General features: G+C 46.4%; 1 protein-coding gene across 3 annotated transcripts in view; it reads left to right on the forward strand.

Moving 5' to 3' along the window:
- Positions 1 to 1503: 1503 nt before the first annotated feature.
- Positions 1504 to 15144, forward strand: part of SQOR (sulfide quinone oxidoreductase) — a 50913-nt gene continuing 37272 nt past the window's right edge. The window contains exons 1-2 of one of the 3 annotated variants that reach the window (XM_040969789.1): positions 1504 to 1629; positions 3516 to 3662. The gene's annotated coding sequence lies outside the window, so the exon portion shown is untranslated. Of the gene's footprint in view, positions 1630 to 2154; positions 3663 to 15144 lie in introns of those variants that run through there. The other 2 variants (XM_040969787.1, XM_040969788.1) reach the window with 2 other exon arrangements.

Consider the following 15144-nt stretch of genomic DNA (forward strand, 5'->3'; position numbering starts at 1 on the left):
ATTCTGATGCAATTTACTGGCATGTACAGGGTGAGGGTGGAACCAGGAACACCAACCGTCTACACTGCATGCACAGTGTTAGGTCACAGCTGACTTAAGTTCTGCACAGTTCCTGGTGCCCCAACCCTTCCCTCCATATTCAAGGACACACACACACAAAAGCTTAGATTCTAGCACAGACCATTATGAAACATCAAGGATTTCTGCATGACTTTAATATACTGGAATTTACAGGAATGGATTGATTGAGAGAGGATTGTACTCTACTTTTTTTAGGCATCCTTACCACTTATTCACTGTTTCAGAAAGTAATGCCACAGAAGCAGTGCTGTAGGCGAAACTAAGTTGCCAATGAAAGTCCATACTCTCCTTTGTAGCTAGAGTGTTTCCAGCGATTCACCTAGAGGCAGTCAGTCCCTCTGAAAACAGAAAATGCTATTGAAAAATTTGAAAAAAAAAAAATCCCAAATCCAGGAAGCAAAGTAAGTTTTGTTTTGTTTTTAAATAGATACACTTTCAAAGAATTTTGGGGAGTTGAGGTTGGGGGAAGTATTGTAGTAATTGCACTTCTGGGGTTATTCAGCTTTAAGATTATTGTAAGATTTGGGAAGTCAGTATTCATTGTAAGAAGAGGCCACTGCCGGCAGATGATGGTTACAGGAAAAAATCCTGCATCCCATTATCTAAGTTTCTGGTTCAAGTCCCCGCTGTGCTTCTGATCCAGCTTCCTGCTAATACACACTCTTGGGGGTGGGGGTCAGTAGCTCTTGGTTCAAGTATGTGGGTCCTTGTCACCCGGATGGGACACTCGGACTGAGTTTTGGGCTCCTGACCTCCATCTGTTGCAGCCATTTGGGAGCGTGAACTTAATGAGAGATTTCTCTCTTTTCTCTTTCTCCGTGCCTGTCCTCTTTCAGAGACTCTACCTTTCAGAGAAAGTTTAAAAATGAAATAATTTCTTAACAATGGTCGCTGAATCTGATATCACTTGGCGACTCTTCACGGTCACCTGGAAAGAGCAGCCAATTGGAGCTGTCAAGAAAGCAGTATGCAACAGGTGTGGATGCTTGGGGCTGGCCACCAGCTGCCTCTGAGCCTTCCGACACGAGCCCCCTCGTTTCTGAAACGAGTGCCATCGCAGCTATTCATTTGAAATGGAGGTGAGAAGCTCAGGTCACCTTGGAGGAGCCCCCTGCCAGGCACGCTCTCGGCGGCGCTCCTCCTCCACCTTTGCTCACCCGGGTTGCACAACTCTGTTGGCACCCAGCGGGCGTCGGCGTCAGGTGGACTCAGGGGGACTCTGACTGGAACGGGCGAGCTCTGAGGGGGCAGTGCCCAAGCTGAGGGGCAGCGCCCGGGGCCCGCCGGACCTAAGTCCCTAGCTTTGATCTCCGTGCGCAATCAGAGCGCGGGCACAGCCTGCGTTTGGTCATGGGGCCCCAGCGGCCGTGGCGGGCGGAGCGGGCGGAGCAGCGGCTAGACCTTTCCGGACCTTTCCTTGCGCGGAACTTGGCTCTCCCCCGCCTCCGGACGGGCGGGCGGGGCCCTTGCCGAGGCCCTGAGCCCCAGCTGGGAGCGGCAGAGTTTGCCACGCCAACACTGTAGCCCGAGGCTCCACTCGCCCCCAGGGTAAGAGGCACTGAGGAAGGGATCAGGGCGGGGACGGAGAGCACCAGTGTGGAGGGTTCTTGGCTAAACTCTGCCTCAGAAGCTGGGACTCCGCCGGCCCGTAGCTGGTGCTTCATGCCACTTCACTTTTCCTTCCCCACGGCCTGGACACTTGCCGGGACCCCAAGTCTTGCTCCCGTTGTGCCCTGAGTGTCGGAGCTTCTGGGGGTGTTTAGAGACCACACAGCGAGCGGGGATGGGGGGGGGGTGGGGAGTGGGGGGGCGGGTACAAATCGATATTGGTGATCTTGTGTGGGATTCCTGGCAAGTTCCACCTACGTCATTAGCACCATCGCAAGGGAGCAAGGGTACTTAGCGCCTGAGGAGGAAGGTGGGATGGTGGTCGTCGTCGCCCCCCCTGCCCGCAGGGTGGCACATTTAGCTCCGGACACTGCGGGTGCCACAGAGGGGCGTCCAAGGGGATCAGCGGGCAGTGTTTTAGTGCACCTGGTGAATAAGAACTGGAAAGGGGAGTGGGGTCTGGGGAGGCAGAACAGGGGCTCCCGACCTTCCTCTTCAATTCTCTTAATCGTCGAGATCCTAAATCAGCTTCTTGTTTAGTCACTTTGCAAGAACCTCTGGATCCGTCTGTTGCTGCACAAGGTCCTAGCTCAGGGTTCTCACCAGGTTTTGTGCTTTTGGGGGGCAGTTCTGGGAGGAGTAAGAACATTCTCAGACCAGGACTTTTGGGGAGGGGTATAAAATAAAAGGCAGAGTACTGTAAAGGAAACCAAGAACAAAGCACTTGTCAAAATGTTAGAAGAGGAAGTGGGTGTTAGCTGCAGCCAGCTGTTAAGAATGCAGTTGGAGATCCCCCGCAGCCGCGCTGGGGTGTCTGGGTTCTCATCCAAGGCACTGCATTTCTGAGCCAGCTTTCTGTGACAGTCACCCGGGAGGCAGTTCAGGTGATTGGATCTTTTCCTCCTCCCTGGGTGTTCCTGGCTTTGGGCTTCCACTTGGTCCAACATTGGCTATTGTGGGCGTTTAGGTAGTAAACCAACTGATGGCAGATTTGTCTCTGTTTAAATTTTAAAATATTGAAAGAGTTTGTGATATAGTAAAATATGTGTCTTTAAAATGCATTATTAAATAATAGGGATCTAGCAAAAGATTTAGTAGCTATATAATTGTCAAGTGGCAAAGATTATAAATCATGTTTTTAGATGTAGGCCTCACTTGCAATGTAAAAAGGTACCTAATATTTCTGTTGGTGACAGAATCTTGGTACTGTTAGTACTGCTGTGGTTTGCTGCCTACATACATAACTGAGGAAATTGTTACATTTCAATGAGATGTTAGTGAAACCAAAGTTGGCAGATCTGGTTTCCATTCTGATTTTGTTCTAGGCCTTGTTATAAACCCTTGCCTTTTGTTGTCACACATTTCGTAGCTCCGATCAAGCTGAGGAATTAAACATGTGACCCCATTTGAAAGCCTGTTTGTGAACCTCCGTTTCTGTTCCTCCTCAGAGACTCACAAAGTTTTAGAGAAGGACTTTTGCAACTACCCAGCCCACTGGCCAGCCCCAGCCAACATGGGCTGTGGCTGTGAGTATGCTGCCTCCTGGTGCTGTACCCTCAGACAAAGCGTTATCACCAGAAGTGAGCAACTATGGCATCTGAATGTAGGAAAAACATGAGCCAGTGGGGAGGTGGCACACCCGATACTTTTGTCCATCCTCATTCTGTGTTACCCAATAAATGATTGCGTTTTGCATATCCCCTATCCTGTTCAAACAAAAGATGTATAATTTGTAAATATTTTTTTTTTAATTGTGTCATGAACTGGTACTCTGATTCCAGGGAATAATAGGCCTGGGTAACGGCCAGTCCCTGTGTCTGTTGCAGCTCTTCAGTCTCCTGGAATGTGAGATGCTCAGTGGGGAATCCCGACACTCCTGACACTGATGAGCACTTTGTGCATCATCTAGGAGACTGTTCACTCTACTTGAAGCCTCTCTCTCCAGTGCATCACGTTCTGCAGTTTACAGATAGGTCTAGACTATGCAGATGTTGAGAGGAAATCTGAAGTATTTTTGTACAGGCCAACTGTGGGTGCAGATGTTGAAGAGGTAGAGCTGAAGTGTGCTTATTTATATATCAGAACGTGAGAAGTCAAATTCACTCTATAAAGTTAGCAGAGAAAGCAAGGTTTTATATATATATGTATGTATGAAACCTATATGTATGTAAATACATATGTATATATACATATTTTTTCCCCTCTAGTCAAACCCTTCACCCAGTAAGTGAAAGAATTCAGTTGACTGACTTTCCTGTTCTTTTCCTGGAGCCTGAGTTCAAGAGTGTTCCTTACTTGAGTACAATTTTTTTTCCTCTCAGCAATTCTGCTGGCTTAGTGAAATTGCTAATCTTCCTATTGTTGCCTTCTCTGTAAAATATTGCAGTTATAGACTGGGAAAACTAATAGGAGGTTTCTCAGTAATAAAGGGAGCCACTGTTCTTTTTTGCAAAATCCTCATTAGTAACTTTTTTAAAGATTTATTTATTTTTTTATTGGAAAGGCAGAGATGCAGAGAGGATCTTCCGTATGCTGATTCACTTCCCAAGTGACTGCAATGGCCAGAGCTGAGCCGATTCGAGGCCAGGAGACAGGAACTTCTTTGGGGTCTCCAACGTAGGTGTAGGGTCACCCATATGGGATCCTGGTGCATTCAATGCAAGGACTTTAGCTGCTAGGCTACTGTGCCAGGCCATATTAATAACTCTTAAAAGAAAAGTCTGTAAGTTTTCCCTTAAAGTGGTGGGGAACTAAAGAGCTCCATTGTGGAGGCCTGCACTGAGGTGTGTCTGGTGATGCCAGCATCCAGCATGTGTTCTGCTTCTGTTCCAGCTCACTGCTAATACCTTCCTGGGGGTGGAAGTGAGCTGCCACCCCTGTGGGAGACCCTGAGGGAGTCTAGACTTCTGGCTTTGCCTGATGTAGCCATTTGGAGCATGAACCAGCAAATGGATCTCTCTGTAACTGTCATCTTCTGCTGCTTTCTCAGGCACGTTAATAGGGAACTGGATTGGAAGTGGAGCAAGCAGGTCTTGAATCAGTGCCCACACAGGAAGCCAGTATTGCAGGCTGCAATTTTCCCCATTACGTACACTGTTGGCCTCCACAAACTTTTTGAAGATCCCTCTTATGCATCAGTTTCAATTTTTTGTGAGCCAAATAAACTTAACTTTGAATTCCATTTTCCATGAGCTTTTTAAAGTGCTCATGTATGTTTTTTTCTGTTTCCTGGGTGATTCAGGCCTCATCCACTACCCAAGACATGGCTTTACTGCTTATTATTTACTGTTTTTTTTTTTTTCAGTTTTACTTATTTTTATTGGCAAGACAGATTTACAGAGAGAGAAAAGGAGACAGCAAGATCTGCCGTCTGCCTGTTCACTGCCCAAATAGCTGCACTAGCCAGAGCTGAGCTGATCCAAAGCGAGGAGCTGAGAATTTCTTCTGGGTCTCCCATGTGGGTGCAGGTTCTCAAGGCCTTGGAGGCCAACTTGCACTACTTTCTCAGGCCACAAGTAGGGACCTGAATGGGAAGGAAGTGGAGCAGCCAGGGCACAAACTGGCACTCATATGGGATCCCTATGCTTGCAAGGAGAGGATTAACCAATTGAGCCGTCATGCTGGGCCTCCCACAGCTTAATATTTAAACAAATGTTTGGATTTACCACAGTGTCAGAGCTGTCATTCCAGCATAACCCTGAAGGGCTGTGTAGAATTTGCTCTGTTTGCCTTATTAACAATATAAAACTCCAGTTCTTGAATACAGAGGCAGATGGTTCTGCTATTACACAAGAGGAGCTGAGCCAAGAGGAAGGACAAGGCCTGCATAATCCCTTGAATTTTCAAGAGGGGCAATTTCCTTCTCTCTTAGGCCTTTATTGCCTGTTGAGTAATCCAGTAGTATTGCCTGTATCCTGTCTTCCTTGTATCTACCTGAACAGTGGATGGAGTGTTATAATTCATAGTCTTCCTTCTTCCTTCTCACCTACAGCCCTTTGTCCCTCAAATTTCCTCAGCGTGCCTCCATTCCTTCATCTCTGTTCCCATTGGCTAGACCTAGCCCTCACGAGTGCCTGCATTTTCTGGAGCAGCTACTTAATGTGTCTTCATGTTTGTGGTCTTTCCTGTTATACCATAGGTAGGCTTTTCATCACTGCCTGACAGATAATAAACACTCATTTATTAATTGTATATGTTTACATTTTTAGTAAATATAACAGTTTATAAAAAAAAATGGAGAACTCAAGTGAATTGCTCAATACATCTTCCGAGCTTTGGCTAGAAGGTTTTTCTCAGACATGCTAAATTCAGTTTCATTAAAAACTTCCAAGGAACTTTCACACCATTTAGCAGAGCCCATGAACTCAAATACCAGGGTTGGACAGATAACTTTTTTTTTTCATTTGTTTGATAACATTTATTTACTTATTTATTTTATTATTATTATTTTTTTAAAGATTTATTTTTATTATTTTTTTATTGGAAAGGCGGATATACAGAGAGGAAGATCTTCCGTCCGATGATTCACTCCCCAAGTGAGCGCAACGGCCGATGCTATGCCGATCCGAAGCCAGGAGCCTCTTCCGGGTCTCCCACGCGGGTGCAGGGTCCCAAGGCTTTGGGCCGTCCTCGACTGCTTTCCCGGGCCACAGGCAGGGAGCTGGAAGGGAAGCGGGGCTGCTGGGATAGAACCGGCACCCATATGGGATCCCGGGCGTGCAAGGCAAGGTCCTTAACCACTTGCGCCACCGTGCCGGGCCCTTTTATTATTATTTTAAAATTATTGTTAAAGGGGGTATTAAGGGAGAAGGCCCACCCAATTTCCCACCCTCCCCAGGTCCCGGATGTAGGGAAAAGCTCTGAGGCTTTTCCTCAAGTGGTTTTGATATTTCAACAGTTATGAATTGCTGCCAATCTTGCCACTCCAAGCACTATGAGGTCCTTGAAGAATCCACTTATTGACATAGTCCATCATAGAGTCTCCTGTCTGCCCCGCATTTCGCTACCAACATATAGCTGAGGTGGTTGGTTGACCTGTTCTGTCTTCTGTCTTTTCTTGGTTAGGGTTCTGAGTCCAGCATTTTGACTGGGGAGATTTCCAAAGAAACTTTGTCTGAGGTGTTCTCAAACCAGATTCTTGTATGTGCTAGCAAGTACATGCCCCCATCAGCTGGTGGTTGCAATTGCTGGGTTGGTTCTGTTTTTCACTCCCGACTTCCACTGGAACCAATGGGTGTTGCAGTCCAGCCTGGTTCTGCCCAGCACACACTTGGCCCTCACACAAACCAGTGGGAGCTTCAGCCTAGTTGGAGCGACCTGCAATAACCCCCACCAGGCCTGCCCCCTACCCTGGTTTGCCAGTATGTGTAGCAGACTAGTCCAGTCTGTCCCATACCCCATTCCACCCCAGCCACTTTCCTAGTTTTATACCCTCCCGTGGAAGTGATAACCCAAGAGGGAGGAGCCCACTATTTCCCTCCCAGGCCTCTCCCACTCCCAGATTATGCACTCTCCAGATAGTTCGGTGGTTTGACTTGACAGAACTAGCCCCCAGTGCCAGCTTCTGCCAGCTGATGCTGTGGCTAAGCCCAAACAACCCTCACCCACTCTAATTTTGTTTGCATCAGTAGGAATAATCAGCCCAGCCTGGCTTTTCCCTGATCTAGTCCAAATGAGGCCCACAGGTGTTGTAGCCTTGCCTAGTCTGGTCTGCCCCATTATAGCCCATGCTCTCCCAAGGGAGTAGCTGTCCAGCAAAGGAACCCTCCCTTATTCCCCTGCCAGCTCTGCCCCCTCCCTTCCTTGTTCTCACGCTTGCTGGTTGGGCACTGTGGTCCCTTCCGGTACAGGTAGCCTCACCTTGGCATTCCGTATTGTGCACCACCAGTTTTTGTTGCAACCAAACCTGGCTCGACCCACACTGTTCTGGTGCTGGGATTTGCCAGTGGATGATGTGAATTGGTTCAGCCTGGTCTGCCCCCGACCCATGCCAAATGTATGCCAGTGGGAAACTTTCCATGGCATGTTCTGGGCTGTTTCCTATCATGTTTTTTGCGCTTACCTGCAGGGTCTGTGTCTTGCCAGAGGAGTTGCCCAGGCTCCTCCATCAGAACATCTCCCAGTGCCAGGTTTCATGCTTACCAGTGGATCCATGAGCCAGCCCTACTCAGTTCACCTCCTGTCCTAGTAGGAACAGTGGCCTTTCCTGACTGGCCTTCAATCCAAACCGGTCCTTGCTGTTGGATGTTTCAGCCCAGCCATGGTTTGAATAGATAACTTAAATGAGTCACAGAGGCTGGATGGGGTTGGGGTGAACTGGAATCTTGTGTGGAAGGGAAGTGGTCAGTGACGACCCAGCTCCAGGCAAGCATCTCCTTGTGAGAATGTGGATTTGATGCTAGAGAGGCCAACACACTGGATTTTTTTGTGTGTGATATCCATGTTTGTTTTGAACTTTAATGTTTTTGAGAGGAAGAGAGAGAGAAAGGTAGCTGCTACTTACTCTTTACACCCCCTCCCCCGAAAGGACAACATTTGCTGTGGGGCTGAAGCCAAGATGGATTCCATCCAGGGTTCTCAGGTGGGAGCCATTCCTGCTGTATCCTGGGTCCATACTAGCAGGAAAATGGAGTCGAGTTGGGGCTGAGAATTGAACCCAGGGACTGTGATATGGATGCAGACGCCTTCCAACATTTTACTGTTGAGCCGATCTGAAGCCAGGAGCCAGGAACTTCTGTCAGGTCTCTCAGGTTGGTGCAGGGTCCCAAGGCTTTGGACCATCCTCTACTGTTCTCCCAGGCCACAAGAAGGGAGCTGCATGGGAAGTGTTGTAGCTGGGGCATGAACCATCACCCATATGGGATCCCAGTGCTTGAAGGGGGAGGATTAGCCAACTAAGCCATTGCGCCAAGCCCAACTAATTTAAACTTTAGAAAACACTGAATCATCTTGAGTCTGCATTTGGTCTACAGATTGCTGCTTTGTGACCGACCTGTAGGTGAGATTATGATTATGTAGGATTAAACCCTCAAGCCTAAACTTTGAATTATATGTGCCTGTCCAATCTAATATCTTTCTTCACAATGTACAGCTGTTCTAGGTTGCCCTTCTTTTTGTCCACATTAGACTTCTCTGATTCTAAATAATTCTGCTTCTCAAGTCTCAAATCTCACTGTTCCAAATTAGTTCAGGCAGGTCCTTGCCTTAAATCTGGTTTCTAATTTTGTAATTTTTCTTCTGCTGTCTCTTTTCTCTCAGCGCCTCTTTCCATTTCACAGTTATTCTCCTTTCCCAAGCCTCAGCTTTGTCTCAATCTTGATTTGTCTTCACAATGCCAGCCCCTAATGTGGGGCATGACCATGCACACTTGGACTACCGCAGCAGTTTAGGAACTGGTTTTGTTTTTCCTCCAACTTAATTTGCTTCACACCAGGTTCATTTTCTCAAAGCTGTCCCCTTTGCCTAATGCTTCCCAGAATTTTGTATCCCATTTTCCCACCAGTAAAGCTAGTCCTTTAAATACAGCTGAGATCATTTCTTGTCTTAGTTAAATCTGATTGGTCTGTGGTTTGTCAAACAGGGACTTGTGGAAAGAGCAAACTCGGTGTTAACGAGGATTTAACAGAATAGCTTTGTAAAGGTGTGGGCAGGCCTAAAGGAAATTCAACAAGTGGGGTGAGGAAGTCATACTGGCTTGGGGCCTGAAAGTATAAGTAGAGGGATTATTTAGGGCTACAGACCTGGAGGGGGGCTGCCCCACAGGAGTCAGGATCTTCTGATGAGAATGAAACCACTGTCAGCTGAGGCTTGGGAAAGGGGGCTGGGGAATGAATATCTCCACCTCACTTCCCATGCTGTGGTCTCCTCTGTTTTCCATTGAATGAACTCAACAAGAAATTAGGACAAGGAAGACCAGTTGTTACACGCCTCACAAGTTTGTTCTTAGGGCTCAAAGCATGGAAATGTAGAGACATGTGGAGAGCTTTTACCATTTGACTCATAAATGCCATTCCCTACTCATTTTCTTCTTAAAAGAGATTTGAAAGGCAGAATTAGGGTGTGGTGCAATGCCTCAATGGCTAAAATCCTCACCTTGCATGCACCGGGATGCCAAAATGAGCACTGGTTTGTGTCCCAGCTGCAATACTTCCCATTTGGTTCCCCGTTTGACCTGGGAAAGCAGTAGAGGATGACCCAGGGCCTTGGGACTCTGCACCCATGTAGGAAACCTGGAAGACACTCTCGGCTCCTCCCTTTTGGTTGGCTCAGATCTGGTTATTGCAGCCATTTGGAGAGTGAACCAGAAGACAGACCTTTCTCTGTCTTTCCCTCTCTGTGAACCTGATCTGCGTTTCCAATTAAAAAAATTAAAAAAAGGTAAAGCAGAGTTAGAAAGAGAGAAGACACCTTTCCATTCATAGGTTTTTTCTCCTCACATACCCACAATGGTGACTGGGGCTGGGCCAGGCCAAAGCCGAAGCCAAGAGCCTGGACTCCTGTCAGCGTCTCCCATATGTATGGCAGGAACCCAAGTACTCAGTCATCATCTGCTATTTTCCCAGGCTCATTAGAAGGGATCTGGCTTGGAAGCAGAGCAGCCAGGACTCAAAAACTATTGCTTCAACATAGGATGTTGGCGTTGCAAGCAGTGGTTTAATATGCTGACCTCATATCTCTTACTGTTGGTATAGACTCCCATAGAATTTCCATTTATCAAAATGGTGCCAGTCTTTAACCTTCTGCTCAGAGTCTACCTGTTTCAATCAGCTTTTACTGATTACTTCTTTGCTCAGCAAAACTCCAGAGGTGTTTTTTTATGTATTGATTACCTTGCACTTTTCTTCTATTACTGGAGATAAGGGTAGTTCAATGTGTGTATATGTTTTTGCAGGTTAGGTTGGAATGTGGAGATGTGAGGATTTTGTCTTTGCATTTGTTTCCCCATGCATTCAATAAACATAAATGATTTAAAGATTCATTTTGTTTATTTCAAAGTCAGTCAGAGAGAGAGAGGGAGATCTTCCAAATGCTGGTTGATTCCTCAAATGGCTACAACTTCCAGAACTGGGTTGGTCTGAAGCCAGGAGCCTGGAGCTTCTTCTGGGTCTTCCATGTGGGTTCAGGGGCCCCAAATCTCAGGCCTATTAGTAGGGAGTTGGATTAGAAATGGAGTGACTCAGACTCGAACTGACACCCTTGTGGGTTGATGGTATTTATTGGGTTTAACTTATTCCATTGGACTGGCTCAGGCATCCTTCCCTTTTCAAGAAATGTACAAGATGTTTGCTGCTGAGTGATTCCACTTTATTTTTATCTAACAATTTGTTTCTTCTATTTCTTTTCTTTGAATGTTACTGAAAACAGCAGGGAGAAATCAGGTTACACATATAGCATTTTGGCTGGAAAAGTTCCTCAACTAAATGTTCAATTTCATGTTTTATAAATTGTATTTTCCACATAACTGCTATTCTGTTAAACTTTCTGGCCCTACATAGCAAGAATCTTATTCTCCAGTGTCCAACACCATGCTGCTTATTTCATTCTGAGCCCTCACCAGCATTAGCATTCAAGTTTCTAAAGGTCTGTTCCTGATGACTTAAGTGATTTATTTTCTGTATTGTGCTCCTGACTTTCTGAATCTTTTCTATCTAGTCATCAGAATTCATGTTTTTCACTGTGTTTAAGACAACCTAAACTCTCTTTTAAAAAAATACTGCTCAGCATCCTTCCAGCTTCAACCATAGTCCAATTCAAAACATGCCCAAAGCAGGGCAGAAGTGGGGAGGGAGTGCTACACTGCACTTTTCACTCCTGCTGAACTCCTGTTAATAGTTACTTCCAGTAGCTGCATCCAACTGGAAGCCAGGGGAGGACAGGGGAGACCTGGTGATGTGGTCAGACTCTCTAGGACTGAATGTGGTAGAAGAAGGTGTGGGTTCCATGTACGGGATGAGAGGAAATGAAGGCTTGTTAGTAGAATAGTTTAAATAAAACGTAGGTTTTAAAATAATTGATCTTTCTGATTTATACATTTGATGATATGGTAAGAAAGTTATTTTACAAATGGTGTAACTAAAAACAAAAATAGTGTAACTATCTACTTAAGTTTTCCTCTAATGGTTTCTTGCTTCAGAAATGATTTGATTGGGCCCAGCGCTATGGCTCAATGGCCAAATCCTCCCCTTGCAAGCACCAGGATCCCATATGGGCACTGATTCATGTCTTAGCTGTTTACTTCCCTTCCAGCTCACTGCTTGGGCCCTAGGAAAGCAGCAGAGGATAGCCCAAAGTTTGTCTGTGGGGTACCCAGAAGAAGCTCCTGGCTTGGGATTGGCCCAGCTCCAGCTGTTGTGGCCACATGGGGAGTGAATCAGCAGATGGAAGATCTTTCTGTCCTTCTCTCTGTAAATCTTACTTCCAACAAAAATAAATAAATCTTTAAAAAATTGAATTGAGGGCCTGGCGGCGTGGCCTAGCGGCCAAAGTCCTCACCTTGAACACGCTCTGGGATCCCATATGGGCGCCGGTTCTAATCCCGGCAGCCCCACCTCCCATCCAGCTCCTTGCTTGTGGCCTGGGAAAGCAGTGGAGGATGGCCCAAAGCCTTGGGACCCTGCACCCGTGTGGGGGACCCTGTACCTGTGGGATACCCTGAAGAAGTTCCTGGATCCTGGCTTCAGATCGGCATAGCATCGGCCGTTGTTCTCACCTGGGGAGTGAATCATCGGATACAAGATCTTCCTCTCTGTCTCTCCTCCTCTCTGTATATCTGACTTTGTAATAAGAATAAAATAAATCTTAAAAAAAAAATTGAATTGAAATGAATGGTGGCGAGGCATGAGGGAGAGAGAGAGAGAGAGAGAGAGAGAGAGAGAGAGAACTTTCATTCACTGATTCATTCTTCAGATGACCACAGTGACTGGGGCTGGGTCAGGCCAAAGTCAGTAGCTAGGAGGTTTTTCTGAGTGTCATCTAGGACTTGAGCCATCTTCTTCTGATTGTCCAGGCACATGAGCACAGAGGTGGATCTGAAGTTGAGTAGCCAGGACTTGATTTGGCACCAATACAGGATGCCAGTGTTGCAGGTGGTGATTTTACCTGATATGCCACAATGCCGGCCCCAGCTCTTCTCTTTAAGGGTAAATGGACAAAGGAATGGAAAGACTTTGCTTGGCAGTGAGGTTTTCTTGAGTTTTAATATAGTGGATGACAGACTGATGAGAAAAAAAGAGAGCCAGGGACTATGTTCTTGCAGAATAATTAATGCATTAAGAAAATTCAACAGTATCTGTGCTGTACAAATTTGGCCCAGTCACCCACATATTTACAGCATTCTTCAGGAATATAATTAAATTGCTTTTTAAAATGCTGTTTGGCAGTTCAGTGGGTATGTAAAGAAAAGGAGCAGAGCAGAAATTTGTTAAAACACATAAACTCTTTCATCTGACTGAATAGTTTGTGCTTGCGATTAATTGTACGTGTGTATCAAATGCATCTGAGACTTGTTTTAGTTACAGACCAGGAAATGATTCTCCTGAAGGAAGAAATTTTTATTCATAGTGCCTAGACACAGGGGAAATAATACATCATGTGGATCTCTAAGAGGAAGTACCTGGGAAAAAGTAAGAGGGAAACATATGCTGAAGTTGATCTTGTGGCTTTTGTGAGGCTGGGAAAGGCCTAAGTGGGTTTGGGGTGGGCTAGCGTGGTTAATTGTAGTGTGCTGTAGGGTGCAGGGAGAGGCTGCCTGTTCTTTTGTGCTGCTTGGCCCTGGGAGGCCTCCTGGAGTGTAAAAGCCGGACAGAGACTGGCTTAGGATATGGGCTCTGGATTGGCTGGTTTGCATAGCAAAGGTATACTCACAACAAGTAATTTGTTACCTCTAGGAGTTAGCTAATGCTGGCAGGGGCAGGGTGTCTAGGCAAGGCTGTAAGAACATCAAATGGTATAAAGTACAGAAACATGATTGATGCAGTAGGGCTCAAAGGGTGGGGAAGAAGGAAGTGGGCTTCCTAGTTTCGGGAAGCATCTGCCACATGCCCTTGGCACATGCCATGAGCATTAACTACATGTGTTGCTTGTGTGCACGCACACTGAGACCGTGTTAAGCTGACATGGCATTGCTGACATGACATTTCCTTGACATCCACAATCATGCTAAACCAGTGGCGGTAACAACTTCCTTTCTCAGAGTTGTCCAGATTTATATCTGCCCTTTTATAGTTTTAAGTCCGAGGGTGTGGTGGTTGATTTTATATGTCAGCGTGACTGGGCCACAAGTCTTTTTGGGTGTGTCTGTGAGGGTGTTTCTGGGCGGGATTAGTGTTTTAATCAGAATTGAGTGGATTGCCCTCCCTAACAAGGGTGAGTCTCATCCAATCAAATTGTAGGCTTAACTAGAACAAAAAGGCTGACCTTTCCATGAATAAGAATCCTTCTCGCCAAAGAGCCTGGAGCTGGAACCTCGGTTTCTCCTGCCTAGAGACTCCACTGAGCCTTTGGACTTCGGACTGCAACTATATTCTCACTCTCTGGGGTCTCCAGCTTGCCAGCTGCAGACTTGGGATTTGCATGACCACGTGAGCCAATTCCCAGAAGCATACTCAAGCCAATGGGGAAAAGCCTGCTGCTTGCTTTTGTTCTCTCCTCCTTGCCTTCCCATCTCTTGCAATCGAGTCTTGACTTTGTTACTAGCTATGGAGCCTTGAAGTGCTAACCCGTTCCTTCCGCTTCACTGTTTGCAGATATAAATGGGAATAATGCCAGCCTCTGACATCCAACATGGTGCCTGGCACTGATACAATACCTGGCACGGACACAATGCTTGGCACACAGGAATCAGTTTTAGAATAGGGACCATGACCTAGTTTGGGATTGTTCAAAGAGCCCTGTGATATTCTGGGAGGGGATTGGCTGATTCAGTGAATCCTAATAAGGTAGGGAGAGAGAGAGCTTTAGAGGAGTGCTTACAGGCACTAGAGGTGGGTTTAAGTGGAAGCAAATGATGCTTGTATTTCATAGTCCCTGTCTCGCACAGGCCCCGACGAACAGGTTTTGTTTTGTTTTTAAAGGGGGAGTTGTGACGATGTTCTAGGAGAGAAAGAATAGCCACGTTTTACCCCCAGGCAGAATTTCCAAGCATGCATTTCTAACAGATTGCCTAAAAGATCTGGAGGAAGGTGTCTGAATCAAGGGGTTCAGGCTTTTTTTTTTCTGTTGTTCTGAAACATTAGATATCGATTTCTATCTTTGTACTTCTGTATAGGTTTCAGTGTTCTACCTGGGGATCTCCCCCTCTGGGGAGAAGGTATATTGGGTTGTGGGAGTTCAGAACCCTGCTCTGCTTGGCTCAGCAACAAGCATGTGCTGAGACCGGAGCTAGGAGAAGGTCCAGGCTGAGGATGCCCCAGGCTGGAGCTGCTGGCTGATGCTTCTGCCTGCGTGGCTGCTGCATGG

The sequence above is a fragment of the Ochotona curzoniae genome, unplaced genomic scaffold (genome assembly GCF_017591425.1).
Source record: "Ochotona curzoniae isolate NIBS_2020 unplaced genomic scaffold, NIBS_Ocur_1.0 scaffold_4701, whole genome shotgun sequence".
Taxonomy (NCBI): Eukaryota; Metazoa; Chordata; class Mammalia; order Lagomorpha; family Ochotonidae; genus Ochotona; species Ochotona curzoniae.